The sequence below is a fragment of the Protopterus annectens genome, chromosome 3.part0, assembly GCF_019279795.1.
Source record: "Protopterus annectens isolate FY-2018-M chromosome 3.part0, PAN1.0, whole genome shotgun sequence".
Lineage (NCBI taxonomy): Eukaryota > Metazoa > Chordata > Ceratodontiformes > Protopteridae > Protopterus > Protopterus annectens.
Window position 1 is genome coordinate 1797845920 of NC_056731.1, and position 13858 is coordinate 1797859777.

Below are 13858 nucleotides of genomic sequence, written 5' to 3' on the forward strand. Positions count from 1 at the left end.
ACAGGATATCTGTATATATTTTTGACTTATTGATTACTAATTATGTATCAGAGGAATTGTTTGACTACTTTCAGATAGAACATCCAACTATACCCATTATTTATGGTCTACCTAAAATTCACAAAGACATCACACAGCCCCCTATGAGACCTATTGTATCCAGTAAAGGATGGGCCACAGAAGCTATCTCAATTTATATTGAACAAAATTTACAAATAGTCCTAAAATCATGTAAGACTATACTAAGGGATACAAAGGCATTTCTGCGACTGTTATATAATAAGACCAGGAATATTAATAGAAATTATATGTTTGTGACAATGGATGTCACTTCACTGTTCACAGTGATACCGAATAAATGGGGTATTGAGAAAATATGTGATATTCTGACCTTGAAACAAGTTTTTCAAAGCACTAAGATTAATTTGATATGTGAGTTGCTCGATATTGTCCTAGAAAATAATGTCTTTATATTCAATGACAAGTTTTATCTGCAGAAAGTTGGTGTAGCAATGGGCACGGCTTGTGCTAACAGCTATGCCAACTTAGCATTGGCTGCATGGGAAAAAGAACATGTATTAAGTGTTAGCAATAAATATGCTGGCAAAATTGTATGGTATATACGTTTTGTAGATGACGTTTTCCTGTTATGGGATGGTACTAGTGAAGAGTTGCAAGAGATGGTGGAGTACTTACATATCACCACTGAATTTTTAAGATTCACTAGTCAACATTCCAGGGACTCTATTGAGTTCCTAGATGTTTTGTTTAAGAAGACAGCATTAGACAAACTTACAACAGGGATGTATAGAAAATCTACATGGAGAAATAGTATCTTACATAAGACTAGTATGCATCCAACATTTGTACACAAAAATGTAGTGAAAGGACAATATATGAGAATCAGCCGCTTACATAATACAGATGAAGGCTTTGTGAAGACAATGACTATATTAGAGAAAGACTTCTTAAACAGAGGTTATAGTAAGAAAGACATAAATGAAAGCTCTAAATATACCATTGAAAATAGGGATGGGAGATGTAAACCGCTCTTCTCAAATACTATAGAAGATGTTAAAAGCAAGGAAGGTCATGATTTTAAAGTTAGATTCCCTATAACTTATTCAAGTGACATCAGAAGGTTCTGTAATATTTTTGAGAAGAATTGGAATGTTTTATTGTCGGATCCTGACTTGAGAGAATTGTTAGAAGATAGACCCAGCTTTTCTTTTAGAAATAAGAGGTCCTTAAAAAGGCAACTATGTTACAAATCCAGTAACAATGATAGACAGGGGACTTTTCCTTGCAGAAATTGTACAGCATGTGACTATTTATATAATAAATCTACATATAAACATCCTACACTAGGATTTATAATTTATATACATTTTTATGCTGACTGCAGAACACAAAATTTGGTTTATTTCAGCTTCTGCACTGTCTGTCATACCTTTTATATAGGCAAAACCAATAGGTGTCTAAAGGAACGTATCCTTGAACACCTTAGAGATATAAGGAATAAAAAAGACACAAGTGCTTTAGCAAAACATGTGGAAGAAGAAGATAAGAAACATATTTTTAATTTCATGGTTTTAGAAATAATAAATAAAAGTAAGAGGGGAGGTGATATAAGGAATAAGGTAGAGGAAGCCGAACAAAGATGGATTTTACTACTTCAGGCAGATAGGTCTCCTGGATTGACCAATGCTGTTTCCTTGAAACCTTTTTTTAAAATCCAGACCACTAAGACATTAAGTAATATGGATTATTACATAAAATGTGTCTTTTATATGTATATTTTATTTCATCTTATGCAGAATATAAGGCAAATTAATGTACTGATGTATGCAATTTTAATAAGTCTATGTCATAGTTCCATATGTGTTTTCATTGGTTGAACCATATTTTAAATACCAATGTTTTAACTGTTTTTATGAGTCTGAAGAAGCGATCAACTGACTTAGATCGTGAAAGCTCTTACTCTTATTTAATAAAGTGGTGTGAAACTGCAAGTGAACCGTTTCCTACCTTGACTACTACATCTCAGTTACAACTTCTGGTTTTATAAAGGGCACTACTGTGAAGCTGCAAGTGATTTATTTCCTGACGTGGATTATTCCATTTTTATCTTCAGCTGTGGTCTAACCATTGGTCTTTTCTTTTTTTTTTTTTTTTTTTTATTGCAATGGACACCTGAAGCAGAAGCAGCTTTCTGTAAGCTGAAACAACTGATAACATCATCCTTAGTTCTAGGATTACCAAACTATCACAAGCAGTTTATTCAAACTGTAGATTGTAAGCAAGGTTATATGACATCAGTACTGACACAGCAACATGGGGACAAACAACACCCCATAGCTTACTATTCATCACAGTTAGACCCAGTGGCGCGATCCCTGCCCCACTGTGTACAAGCAGTAGTTGCAGCTGCAATGGCAGTGCAGGCTTCGGCCTCAGTAGTGCTATTCCACCCTCTCATGTTGAAAGTGCCACACGCAGTTGCAATTATCTTACTGCAAGAAAAAGTAGCATATCTTTCTCCAGCTAGGCATCTTTCCTGTATGACCATACTGTTGAGCCAACCTCATATGACAATTGAATGATGCACAACTTTGAATCCGTCAACTTTGCTTCCAACCCCTGCAGATGGCAAACCACACTGCTGCCTGCAGGAGATTGAGCAAAAGACATTACCTAGACAGGACCTTACGGATGTTCCCTTGAATGATGCCGAGGTGACATACTATGTGGACGGCTCATGCAGAAGGGGTCCTACAGGACAAAACCTAGTGGGGTATGCAGTCATTTCTGATACTGAAACTTTGGAGGCAAAATCTTTACCATACAACTTATCTGCACAAGCTGCAGAATTGATTGCCTTGACAAGGGCATGTACCTTAGCGAAAGGTAAGAAAGTGAACATTTATACTGACAGTCAGTATGCTTTTTTTACTGTACGTGTTTTTGCGCAACAGTGGAAAAATAGAGGAATGATAACATCTACTGGTAAACCGATTAATTATGCGCAATTTATTTTAGACTTTTTAGATTCAATTCAGTTACCTAAAAAAGTAGCTATTTGCAAATGTGTAGCTCATACGAAACAACAGGACAGGATTTCAAAAGGGAATGCACAGGCTGATACAGCTGCGAAGCCGGCAGCTTCAGCCTCAGAAACTTTTCTTTTGAGTGAGGAATTACAACCCTCAGAGACTTTAGATTTAGAAATGTTAAAAACAATGCAAACACTTACTACAAATATAGAAAAACAAAAGTGGATAAAACGAGGAGCAATCCTCGAAAAGGGACTGTACATCTCCAAAGAAAAGAAACCGATTTTGCCATCTAATTTGTTTAGATATGCAGCGTTGTTGAGCCATGGGCAGAGCCATGCCTCAACAGGGGGGATGGTACAGTTAGTGAATCGAGTATTTACAACCTATGGATTTACCAATTATACAAAAAATTTTTGTACAGCATGCCATGTTTGTAACAAGCATCATGCACAAGGGGCGTTGAAGCCTAAGCAAGAGAATTTTCCTACACCACCGTATCCGTTCCATTCTATTTGTATGGATTTCATAGAATTGAATAAATGTGAAAATAAGAAGTATTGCCTTGTTATTATAGACATGTTTTCCAAATGGGTAGAAGTGTTTCCAACTAAAAATCCAGATGCAGCTACTGTTGCAAAGGTCCTTGTTAAAGAAATTATACCCAGGTTTGGTATACCGGAAAAGATTTATAGTGATAACGGGACACATTTTGTGAACCAAATGATTCAGCAACTTAGTCGCTATTTTGGGATATCATTAAAGAACTACTGTGCTTATCACCCCCAGTCTGCAGGGTTAGTAGAGAGGCATAATGGGGTGTTGAAGAACAAACTTAGGAAGTTGATAGCAGAGACACAGAAAAACTGGGTGCACTGTTTGCCTTTAGCACTGTTGAGTATGAAAACTGTTCCAAATGTGAAGGGATTAATTCCTTTTGAAACTTTGCTTGGGAGGGCATATTATACACCTCAGTGGAAACCTCTCATGTCTACGGAGCAGGAGGCCGACAGTTCACTTGCAGGGTATATGAGGCGATTTTTGAATAACAAACTGTTGCAGTTAAATTCTGTTTCAGATAAAGAGCAACCGAAATCGGAATCACCAGTAGCCCCAGACACCTGGGTCTGGGTGAAGATTGTGAAGGGAAAGAATTGGAGTTCTCCGAAGTGGAAAGGTTCGTACCAAGTACTACTGTCGACACCCACTGCAGTCAAGATCGCAGAGCGAGCTTCCTGGATTCATTTGACGCACTGTAAACTGGTTAAAAACTTTGAACTGGACAAAAACTTTGTTACTGTTGCACAACAAGAACAAAATGGCCAGGTACAGAGTGAGTAGAGACATTGAGGAACCTCAGAAAACTTGTATGATCATTTTTATTGCAATATTAATCACACTGTCCTTTTTGTTGTGGCCACTCCTTTTTCCTGCAACAAAGGTTGAACTGATTAGATGTAATGAACCAAACATAGACTGGCATCTGAACTTTAACACTTATCAGGCAATTACACTTGTGTATGCAGAGACTTTTAATGTTTCAAACTGCTGGGTCTGTATGGCCATACCAACAGCATACGGGGGTTTATTAATGACTGCTATCCCTCTAGGGGTCAATGAGACCTGGGAAAATCTGTTTTTTGACACAGTTGCTATTAAAGCACATGATAAAGTAGCACTGTATTTGCCTGTGACACAAAAAGGAATTGTATGTTTCTATAAAAATGATACCATCCAAGTGGGATGGAGCAAGTGTAATGTTACAGTACAGTATAAATGTTATAGAAAACCAAATGATTTGAGTGGATCTTGTAGTACAGATTATGACTCATTTTTGAAATCTATGCATAAGACTCTTGATCAGGTACAACGCAATCCTGTACGTTTTAAACAGTTATCTGTAATAGATAGGAAAATGTTTCATGCAGGGCAGTCATTTCGTAACAAAGTGATAACTAAGGTAGAAGACTGTTATTTTGTGTGTGGTAAAAAAGCATATAAATGGTTCCTGAGAATTGGTCTGGCAGTTGTTTTTTGGGGTACCTGGTTCCGGCCATCCGACACACTGCAGCTCTGCCTCAGGGAAGTATTCGAAATACTCGAGACATAACCAAAAAGACTGTTAAGAAACCTGACAATCCAGTGGGATGAATTGAAGCAGGCTGGAAAGACCATCGTGATGTGGGAACCAAACTTGTGCACATGGACTTGAGTGATGCTGTTATATCCTGGGCAGGTATATCACCTATGTATGGCGGAGTTAAATCGATATGGGAACTGCAAAAACTGTCCAAACTTCTCGAAGTAATGAGTAATGCGACTTTTTCTGCTCTTGAACTGATAACTGATGAACTGAATGCCATGAGAACTATAGTGCTCCAAAACCGAATGGCTCTTGACTTCACCCTAGCGGCGAGAGGCGGAACTTGCGCTTTGATCAAAGAAGAATGCTGTGCATTTATTCCTGACCATCAGCATGAGATTAACGATCATCTCGAGGTGATTCAGCAAGTGTCAGCCATGACCAAGCCAGGCCCAAACCCTCTGACAGACTTTTTCCAGAATGCCTTTGGGGGGGTGGGGCTCCATTTTTATGAACATATTGATTGCTATTGGGGTAGGATTACTCCTAATAGGAGTTTGTATTTGTTGTGGAATCCCCTGCATGAAGAGATTAATTAAAGAATTCATAGATATATCCGTATCTGAGACTATGTATCAAAGTACTGAATTTGAAGAGCTGCTAGAATGCGAATCACTTTCATAAAAGTTTAAACTGAATGACTTTCTTAACTGCAAATCCTGAATGGAAGAGGTTAGGAAAAGAAGCAAGCTGTTTATTCTTTTTTGAAAATAGAATAAAAAAGTATTAACAGGAGGGAAATGTTAGAAAAATATGTATTAATGTGTGTATGCTTAATGCCAAATTAATAATCAAGTATTTTAATATGCTTTTCATTCTATTTTTCATGCACTGTGTTTTATACAAATTGAGTTTCATATGAGACTGAAAAAGATGCTTTTTGAAAACTGCAGTATGCTTTCTGAAACTTGCAAGTTGCCCTCTGACCTAGTAACTGCTAGCACAGCAATATTCTTGTTTATGCCTTGTAGAAATGTACTTGAGAAGCAGGTGTTTATCTGCTAGGTCAGAAGTGAATGAGTGAACAATGCCTTATGTTATAAATGTAATGATTTCAGACAAACAGCTCTGTCCAGTGGATGGGAACCTCTGCAGCTGTAGTAATTTAGAGATAAAGTAGACAAAGGATTATTAGAGAAATGAACTGCTAGCATTGTGCTTGATTTAGCCGTAGTATCATGAATGTAACATAACATGTATCTAACTGAGAGTAACCAAGGCCATGTTGTTTTCCTCAGGAAGTTTCACATAAAAATTGATAAATCAGCAGAAATTCATGGGAAAGATGGTCAGCAGATGATGATGAAAAAGGTGGTGATCTGTTACATCAGTATGGTAGGACATGATTAATTTGAGAATGTATAAAAATGAAAGTATTTCCTGTTTCTGGTTAGACAAACTCTGTATTAGCACATTTTTGTCTCCTTGCTGCAAGATTAAAGTGCCTTAACCTGAACCTACTGTGTTTTGATCATTTTTAAAGTATAGTTTTCCTTTGACAGTAATATATCCAGTAAAAATACTAAGATACACATCCCATCAAGCTAAACCTCAAAGGTTTATCAAACACCGACAGCTAACAAACTTTAATCCTGAAACTCAAATCTTTACTATCAAAAGTGAAGTGGAATCCCTTAAAACTACTCCCCTTGGATGAAGCTGTCCACTTTTTTAACTCCACTTTCCTTAGTATTTTAAATTCTCTGGCACCCCTTAGAACAGTCCGCATAAAGTCTAACATATCTCCATGGCTGACCGTAAACACACATGCAGTATTAAAAAAAAGACATAGCATGGAAAATTTGGACTAAAACTAATCAACCAGACCTCCAGAAATATAAAGAACTTAGAAATCTTGCCAAATGTCACATAAATAAAGATAAGAAATACTTCTATAATAATCCATCTTCTACCTTTAAATCCAACCCTAAAAAGTTCTGGCACTCTGTAAATCAAATACTACACCCAGGTACGCAAGCCTCCCCTAACCCTCATCCTGACAAAACACATGAGGAAACTACCTCCATATTTAACAACTACTTTATAGACTTAATATCCAAATTACTAAATCAAGACACAAACCATCCCACCAACAATAATAGACCTAATAGCTCAAACTCTTCCATCAGTAGTAACCTTACCACTACCTTCTCCCTCAAACCTGTTTCCACTAACTATATTAAAACTCTACTATCTAAATTAAAACCTTGCTCCACATCCGTAGACAACATTCCCTCCACATTCCTTCAGGCTGCTGCTGATGTTCTTGCTTTCCCAGTTTCTGTTTCTAATAAACCGCTCTATTACGGAATCCACAGTCCCTCCCATCTGGAAGCAATTTTACACCCTTCCAATACACAAAGGAGGAAACTCCACAGATATAACTAATTTTAGACCCATAGCCATACTCTCACCACTCTCCAAAATTCAGGAAAAATGTATACACAATCAAGTCTCACACTACCTTTTGCAAAAAAATCTACTCACACCTACCCAACATGGCGTTTGTCCCATGCACAGTACTACTACAGCTCTCCTGTCTTTCCTAAACTCTGTATCACTAGCTAGAGACAGTAACAAACTTACTTCCTGTCTCTTCATTGACCACTCTAAAGCCTTTTATACAGTCTCTCATAAACTTCTTCTCCTTAAACTAGCAAATTTACACTTCTCTCCATCCACCATATCTTGGTTTAACAGCTATCTCTCTGATAGACTCCAATCGGTCAAATGGCTCTCAGCTTTCTCCCCACTTCTTCCTGTTAAAACGGGTGTTCCACAAGGCTCCATCCTTGGGACACTTCTTTTTAACATCTTTACCAACCTTCTCTACTCTTCCTGTCCTGGATCCTCACTGATACAATACACAGATGATTCTACACTTATCACTATTGCTGAATCACCAACTCAACTAAAATCAGGCACACATTCTTCTTTTAACTCTGTAGAAAACTGGATATCTGAAAACCAACTTATCCTTAATCCAAAGAAAATAAAATTGCTACTCTTTCTCCCTAAAAGCCTTAACCACATAAAGTCTTCCTTCTCCATACTGTCACAAAATAATACCCAAATACAGGTGGACACCAGTACAAAACTCTTAGGTGTTACTATTGATGATAGACTAAAAAACACATCTCAAGCTAGGTCTCCTCTATAGAAACAAAAACTATCTTACCAAAACAGCAAAACTAACCCTTTCAAATGCCTACCTCTTACCCACTTTATTTTATAGCTCCCAAATTCTCACCAGCCTCAAAACTAGACTATTAAACAAGTTAGAAATGACTTATAACAGGATTCCCAGATTTGCTGCCCAAGCTTCTTACAAGTCCCATCACTGTCTCTCACTAAAAGAACTAAATTGGCTAGAATTATCTAACCTGCTTTGGTATAATCAGTTTCAGATTATTCATTCCATTCTCTAGAAACCCTCTTTCTATCCAACTATCTCATCTCTAATCTCTCATTACCTACCCACTAGATTACTCCTCAGTTCTGAACAAGGCCTATTAAAAATCTACAAACCAAGGACCAACATGGATCACCTAGTCTATAGCTTTAACCCTCCCAAGGCCTGGAATAGCCTACCACTAGATATAAGATTCCTTGAACATCCCAATCAATTTAAAACTGCTACAAAAAAAATACCTTCATGAAAAATGGACTTGCCAATGTAATTATCCCCTGTAAACATCCCCCTATAACCTTCTACTTCTCTTCTCTCTTCCTTCCCTTCAGTAAACAAACTTACTACTTTATCTTCTCCTCTTGGTACATCACTGTACAAATAGAACTAGTAAAACATTTCAGCTATGTAACTATTGCACTATTATGTATATAATATGTAATTATGAATGTATCCCTCTGATGAATGCATTTCTATGTATTTCACTTGTCACAGTTTAATGTATGACACTGTAATGCAATAATGTGTGGTACTGATGAATGTAATGTGTGGCACTGTAATGCAGTAATCTGTGGTACTGATGAATGTATTTCTATATGTATTCAATATGTAAAATTTCTATTTTCTGTTGGAGCTTTTCTCCTCGGGCCTCCGTTGAAAATGGGCATTTGTAGCCCAGTTGGACAAACCCGGTCAACCAATATAAAATAAATAATAAATAAATAATCTTACTATTTCTCTCTGTCTCTAAGAGAAATCACTGTTCTAAAGATCTTACTTGCAAGGCAAAATACTGCTGAGCTGAAGTGTTCAGGTTCAGACCCAAATACAAAATGCCATCTTTACTTTCTGAGATAGCCCTTAAATTGATAATACACATTACTGACGATGTATTTCAGATTACATCATTCTTGACACTTCTGCTTAAGTTTCCCAGGTTCACAGAACTTAAAATTTAACACTTATTTGCAATCTGCACCTGCCAAGAAGCCACAGCAATAAAAGGCAAGCACACGAGGATTATGGCTGACCAAGTTTGCAGACGACTGCAAACTAGGGGCTATAATTGACTCACCAACTGACACAGACATCCTCCAAAAGGGTCTCATTGAGACAGATACCTGGTGTCAAAACCATGGCCTCAAGCTAAATGCCAAAAAGTGCATAGTCATCCCCTTTGGAAAAAACAAAATACCCACAAACTACCACATAGGTGGTAGCTCCCTAAATATGGAAGACATAATAAGGGATCTGGGGACCCAAGTAGATAGTAATCTCTCATTTGATAATCACATTGCCAAAGTCGTTAGAAAATCCTTCTATGTGGCCCACCTAATCACAAAAGGATTTGCATCCAGATCAAAAGAGGTCATTGTGCCCCTCTATGCATCACTCATCAGACCCATCATAGAGTACAACGCCCCATTTGGGATGTACCTTACAAGACACCTGCAACAGCTGGAATGACCACAGAAGTACCTAACCAAGAGGATCACTGGCCTCAAACAGATGCTGTATGCAGCTCAATTGAAGAAACTCCAGCTGTGCTTGGTTGCATACCGCCTACTCAGAGGTGATCTCTGCCTGGCATACAAGGCCATGTCCAACACAGAAATGATGGACATGCTCCACCTAAAGAAAACCATATCCCCTCGAGCCACATGCTCTAGGGATCTAAACCTCACCACAACAATAAATAGGATGTGCTGGAGGGATACATTTATGTCCCAGAGACTCCCCATGCTCTGGAACAAGATTCCAATCTATATTAGGCAGAGCTCCTCACTAACACTCTTCAAGAGAAACCTGGACGAGTGGATGGGAAACAGAAAGTTTACCCCGGGGGTAACTTCAATGGCTCTGCTAGAAAGAGGCACAGGGAACCAATCTAAGGGGGTAGCAAAAGCCAACACATTCCGGCTAGGTTTATAAATTCCTTTGGGCAGATAGCCTAGTACCTACCTATGAACCTATGAACCTATATGTGAAACCCATTAATTATTTATGTCTTAAGACAACAGAAAAACATTTTAGCTGCAGACATCCTGTCTCCAAGCTTCAGATCACACACAGTCATAAATTCTTTACTTATCAGCATTTTGGCAACAGGGTGCACTGTGGTTACATTTTTGGAAGCTCAGACCATAACACAGTTTTCTTACATTTGTTACACAAGCCTGTGGATCATATTAATATTTACAATGACAGACTTATTTACAAAATTCTATCTAGCTGGGCTGGGAGCCCCTTAGTTTATCACAGGCTGGATGAAAGGGAATAGAGAAAGCTGAGGAAATTTTATAACCAAAAAGGTAGTGGCCGAAGGTGATATGGAGCTATGAATGGTAGAAAGTCTGGGGACAATAGGGAAAGAAGGTATAACTACTGAATTTACAACTTTAAGGTCTTGTACAAATCTATGTGTCTTTACTTAGTTTATTTACAGATAAAATAGGGGTATTATCTGGGCTTTTCTTGGGTATTATTATTCTTGCATTAGTAAAGCTGAAATGACTGATTTTATTGCAGACTCATCTAGGGTTACCACCTGTCCCACTTTGCGAGGGACAGTCCCTTTTTGGGCAGTTGTGTCCTGACCAACAATATTAAAATGGCAAATGTTCTGAGATTGTAGGAAATAATTATGTCCCATATTTCATGTAACAGTTGCATGAAATAGTTATTTCTGTATGTAAAATACCTAAATGTAACAAGAAACAGAATAAGCAACTAAACCGCTACAAGAATAAGCTTTCATTTAGGCAAAAAAGTAAAGTTCTATCGTTTTGTACTGACCGTGGGTATGTGTCGGCCTGTAAAATCTGATGTGTGTCCCGAAAATTTCCCACTTTGGCCATTTGAAAAGGTGGCAACCATAGACTCATCTACAGCAGAGAGGGGTACTGAGGTACAGCTGGGATACATTAGATTTTAAAGTTATTTGAACAGACAGTGTATTTTAATTAATACTACATCATTTTTTGAGTTGACCAGATGTGAGATGATACAGACCCCAAAGTTCTAATTCACTATTTTAATTTCTGTCAGTATTTTGGAAAAAGTATAGGGCAATTTTTCCACTAAAGTATCTGTGCTTAAGCAGAACTGTGTAAATGGAGATGTGACAGGAAGTTTCAAATATACTCTATAGCATATACTGCACTGTAGTTTGCAAAGCAAATGTATGCCTAAAAGATGTAAAGGTGCAGAAGTACAGACAAGGAAAGCATGATTTTCATTAAAGATCCTATCTGTATAGGGATATTTTCTGTTTCTTTATATTTTAAAAGGACTTTTGACACTTTCATAGCATGGATCTACTGGCACCTGTATCGATCAAAGATGGGACTTTACTATTATTTATTTTAATATCAACAAAGAGACCTTTTTGTTTTAAGGGAAATAGTTGAAATATTTTGTTAAATGCTATCTTATTTACTCTCTTTACAGGCAGAGGGTTGCCAAAAGGTATTCTAGACAGGTGGCTGTTGTTTATCCTCTGGTGAAGTTTACAACTGAACATGGCTCCTAAGTATTCTGGCATATTTCACAGGATTTGTTCTTACTGAAGGAAGGGAATCTAAGATACTCTGAAAATTCACTGCTGACCATGACCATACTATATTCAGCTGAGTTTTTAGTTTGCTGTATTGTGTTTTAAACTTTATACTATTAATATATATGTATGTTTTTTTAACGTGTCATGAGTTAAAAAGCTGACCAGCAGCTTGCAGGTACTTAACTACCTTTTTCTCTTAATCTCCTTTGGAGATTAGCTAAAAATGTCTTTATCAGAGCTTTCTGTACGGAGGAAAACTAGCTTTTCCTCATTTTCCGTTAATTTGTTTTACCTTTATAGATATTTGTAACTTTTCCTGTGGTAATGATGGAACATATATTTTGCTGGAGTGCTCTGTTTTGTTTCTTTTATAGTACAAGATTTTGCTCCCATTTTTAGAGAAATATGTAGATTTTAGAAAGCATTAGATGTTAGTTATTCACTTTCACACACAATAACTTTGTGTATTTTATTTGTAGAGTCCCACTCTCGTGCTTTTAGACATTCACATCAGTGTGCAGAATTCTTTCTTTTTCAAGACCCTCTCTTGTACCTCTAAAAACTACCTCTTGCAAAGTGAATTTTACAAGGAACCTGCTCACATTCCCATTCATACATTAGAGTTGCAAATTTCTTATTTGCAAAAAACCACTCTCATCCTCAACGATATATATTTTTTTCAAAAATAATTTCCTTCCCGCTCTCATTCTGTTAATTAATATAAAGACAGAGATGAAAATAAAAAAAAATGTACCTTTCAGGAGCTTGTTCTGTAGGGAAATAAAAAAAATTAGATTAGTTTATACAGCAGAAAGTCTGTCAAGACTAACACTGGTGCTGCTTCATGAATTAATACTATGGAGCAACCAGTAGACAGAAAACTGTCACAGGGCCCAAACTGTTTATCCACAGTACCAACCCCCGATTTACTTGGAATAATTGATACAAGTCACGGCACCACACTGTTAAGGAAATTTAAAAATTAATTAAATTAATTACATAAATAAATATACTTGATAGAGTTTCAACTTCTTCTTCTTTCGACTTTTCCCGGTTAGGGGTCGCCACAGCAGAACAACGGTCCGCAGAATGATTGGCAATGGAGTTTTATGGTGTCAAATTGCCACCCTAGTACCCAACCTTCCACAGAAGGCATGCTCACACTCATACCTAGGGCCAATTTAGAGTGTCCAATTCATTTACACCATGTCTTTGATATGTGGGAGGAAACTGGAGCACCCGGAGGAAACCCACGTGACTGCAGGGAGGACATGCAGACTCACACAGAAGGCACCCTAGCCAAGAATCAAACCATGGAACTTCTTGCTGTGAGGGGGCAATACTAACTGCTGCACCACCATGGCCACCCACTTGATAGAATTTCAACATTTATTAGAAATCACACATGTGTGGGAGACAGAACCAGAGTCAGTAATGTATCCCCAAACAAACATATCCAGGTATTTTTATAAGAAAATATAAGTGAAAATAACAAGTGTTATCTATCAGACCACTGTCAGCATCTGATAAAAAAATTGTTTACTACCAAGATCTGTAAATGCAGATATTCAGTAGAATAGTACTAATCATTTAAAATTAAATATGTCAGTGTCCTAAAAATAGGTTCGTTAAAACATCCTTTTCCCAACTCAACAATAGTAATGTTACACTACATTAACTTTTCTCATGACAAG